General features: G+C 39.9%; 1 pseudogene; it reads left to right on the forward strand.

The window, feature by feature from the left end:
• The first annotated feature begins 479 nt into the window (after positions 1-479).
• LOC150068399 (olfactory receptor 7E24-like) lies at positions 480-1,280 on the forward strand (annotated as a pseudogene).
• Positions 1,281-3,980: the final 2,700 nt, after the last annotated feature.

Here is a 3,980-nt window from a genome sequence, read left to right on the forward strand (position 1 = left end):
GTGTAAAACTCTTCGATCCTTTCTGATGCCCTGGAAACTTCTCCCCCCACACTTACTACAAAAGGGTGGGCTGTACTTTCAGGTGATCTTACTCTAGACAGCATTTATGTTCTTGGATTTCCAAAACAGCTCTGTGTCACTGGGAAGCACATGTAGAAAAAAGCTTGAGGAATAAGGCATCCCAGAGTCAGAAGATTCTAGAACTAAGGGATTGCCAAATTAACAAACACAGATTAATATACTGTACTGCATAGTTGGTGCAAAATTCAAGCTTTTAGATACTTCATTTTCAAATATTTAGAGATGACAATTCCTGCATATGGGTTTTGTTTTCTATGAAGACGTTTATGTTTTTGAGAAGTCCTCTAAGACATAAAGAAGCACAAAATATAACCCATGTTACAGACTTCCTTCTCCTGAGGATCTCAGAGGACACAAAATTACAACCCATGCTCTTTGGGCTCTTCCTGTCCATATACCTGATCACTGTGATGGGAAATCTGCACATCATCCTGGCCTTCACCTCTGACCCCCACCTCACACCCCCATGTACTTCTTCCTCTCCATCCTCTCCTTGGATGATGTCTGCTTCATTTCCACCACTGTACCCAAGATGCTGGTGAAACTGCAGAGTCATAGCAGAGCCATCTCCTATGCAGGTTGCCTAACACAGATGTGTCTCTTCATCATTTTTTGCAATACGGATGTTTTTCTTCTTTCTGTGATGGCCTATGACCGCTTTGTGGCCATTTGCCACCCCCTGAATTACCCTCTCATCATGAACACTCATATCTGTGTCTCCTTGGTTGTGCTGTCATTTGTCGCCAGCTTCTTGGAAGGACAACTGTATGTGTGGATGGCATTACAGATGACCATTTTCAAGGAAGTGGAAATCCCAATTTTCTTCTGTGACACTTCTCAAGTCCTGGATCTTCCTGTAAAAACTTCAAATATGTTGTTGCTACCATATATGGATTTCCTCCAATCGTTGGAATCCTTTTCTCTTACTATAAAATTATTTCTTTGGTGCTGAGAATTGGTACAAAGACTTCTTCACCTGTGGCTATCACCTGTCAGTGGTGTGTTTATTCTTTGGGACAGGACTGGGAGTTTATTTTGCATCAGCTGTGTCACATTCTTCCAGGGGCAGTGCTGTGTCCTCAGTGATGTACATAGTAGTCACTCCTCTCCTGAACCCCTTCATCTACAGCCTGAGGAACAGTGACCACAAAAGTGTCCTGACCAGGTTTTTCAAACCAGAAACTGACAACAGGAGGTAGGTAATCCATCTGTAATACTGTTTTGCAGAGGAAAAAAATTAACCCTAATTCTAGTAAATCCTACCTGTCTGTACACAATCTTTATATTCTTATGGTTTTATTAGTATAACTGAAGACATAGAAGCACTAGAAAAAATTGCTGGTTAAGTCAAAGTTATTAATGAGGGAAGGATTTATTTGTTTTAATGCATAAAATTTCACTTTGCAAAGATGACACATATCTGGGGATGATCGCCCCTCAATCTGAATTTTACAGTGGTTGAGATGTGAATTTTCTATCGTGGATATTTTACCTTAATAAAAGTGAAGAGAAACAGCCCACTTGGTTTTAGGAGCACTGGTATGTGAACTCAGAGCTTTCTCATTTGTTGCCAAATGATGTACAACCAGCTCTTTTGTTTTTAGTTATTTTATACATACGCTCCAGGGATTTCTTTCTTTCTGGGTCAAAGTGGTGAACTGAGCCTGAGCTCTTCAGATCAAGGCCACTGACCACCATTGATCAAAGCCTCACCTGCCATTTTCTAGAGGTAAATTGGAGATAAGAGTCTCAAATTCTTTTGTGCCTGGCTGAGTTTGGACCTTGATCCTCAGATCTCAGCCCCGTCAGAAACTAGTGTTACTGGCTTGAGCCACCCCATGGGCTAGGATCTAGTGCTTGTTAAAGAACAGGTCTGGCCAGGTGCACAGATATCAGGGGTGAGCCTCTCGCTGCTAACTAATAAATCTATGGTGCTGCTTTTTTGTTGGTGGTTAGTTTATTTGATTCTTTCTTTCTTTGTTTATATGTTTATTGATTTAGAGAACATGGTTAAGACAAATCAAATGATATAAGATAAATAATGTAAAATGTGTGGCTCATCATGTATTATTTTTAATTATGAAGAGATGGTTGTGTGCTGATGTTACTTGTGTACTTGGCTCTCCCTATACATTGACTTGGAACAGTTTCTACTAAAGTTTGTATTTCACAGAATTCACAGATGATAGTTAAAGAGTATATCATTTAATAATTCTACTAAGCGACATTCGCTCTTTAACACTTTTATCTTAACTTCTTTGCAGAAACACATTTTAGTTTAACATGTCCACACACTTTTACACAGTGTCTTCCAAAGTTTCCTCTCTGCCATCAGTCTCTTTTTCCACCTACACTTTCACTCATATGCACAATGAGATACAAATTTCATTTTTACATACATGACCAATGATTATTATGACTGCATTCTCCTTTGGCTTCTATTTCCATTCATTCAGTACCTCTTAATGGAACCCCACTCCAGACATTGATACTCAGAATATTTCTGTTGTTAAATTATCTGGGGACTACTCCAGAGGCTTACGATTTGGAATTGCACTCCTGTGTATGTTATATTTAGCCAAATTTTCTTGCCAATTCTTGTGCTTAAACACAGGGTCATGACACTGTCCCTGGGCTTCCTCAAGGCTAGAGATCAAGGTCACTTCACCCACAACACCACTTCCAGCTTTTTCTGTGCATACTGTACAGTGTTTGCATGCTAGGCAAACACTCTCCACCTAGGCCATACTCCTGGGCCAGTTTGCCATGTTTTTGATGCTGTGATATAGACATAGAACTTGGAAGCTTTGTTTCCCAGAGAACAAGGATAAATTCTATTGTACTGGACATTCTCCCCTACTCCATCCATGTTAGTGAGTTGAGATTTGTAATCTTTGGATCAATTTCTCTAATTGTGACTTCTGCAAATCAGGTTCCATGAGGGGCGGAGAGCCCTGTCATCAAAATCTCCAACACCATGTGACACTGCAGCTGGCAATCCTCCTTGTCCACCTATAAAGAATCCAATCTGTGAGATTCTTTTCATTTTTTAACCTGTCCTGGGGCTTGAATTCAGGACTGGGCACTGTCTTTGGGCTTTCTTATGGCTAGTGCTCGACCACTTGAGACATTTTTAGGTTTTTTCTGTAGATGTGGTACTAAAGAATCAAACACAGAGGTATGTGCCTTTTATGCAAGCCCTCTATCACTAGGCATGCTCTCAGCCTTGCATAATCCATTATGAAAAGAGAAAGCTGAGGTTTTTGTTCAGCTGTGGAGCTTAAACCTGGGGCCTGTGTACTGTCCTTGGGCCTCTTGTGCACAAGTATAGTGCTCTACCACTTGAGCCATTTAGGTTGAGTAATCCAGAAAAAGTTTTGTTTTCTTAAAGTATAGTTTGTTCTGGGTGCCTATGGATCATATCTGTGGTCCTATCTACAAAGGGAGGGCACTGAGATCTGAGGATCCCAGTTCAAAGCCAGCGGAGGCCACAAAGTCCATGAGAATCTTATCTCCAATTAACCATCAAAGAGACAAATCTAGAGGTGTGAGTCAAGTGGTAGAAGGAGAAGAAAAATCTCAGTGAAGTTCCCAGACTCTGAATACAAGTCCTTGATCTGTCATACACACTAGGAGAAAAGAAAGAAAGAAAGAAAGAAAGAAAGAAAGAAAGAAAGAAAGAAAGAAAGAAAGAAAGAAGAAAAAAAGAAAGGGAAGGAACCAGGATGAGAATTACAAAACCAAGGAATGATGAAGAAATCTGCTGGGAGATAGAAGGCTCAGCATAATATTTTCTAGTGCTAAATTATCTTTATGAAATTAAGGGTGAAAAGCCATTATTTATATTTTCCAGAACGTTTACAAGTAGCACATCTTAAGAAAATGTCACTATTTCTTTA

The sequence above is a fragment of the Megascapheus bottae genome, chromosome 1 (assembly GCF_031878675.1).
Source record: "Megascapheus bottae isolate mThoBot1 chromosome 1, mThoBot2.hap1, whole genome shotgun sequence".
Taxonomy (NCBI): domain Eukaryota; kingdom Metazoa; phylum Chordata; class Mammalia; order Rodentia; family Geomyidae; genus Megascapheus; species Megascapheus bottae.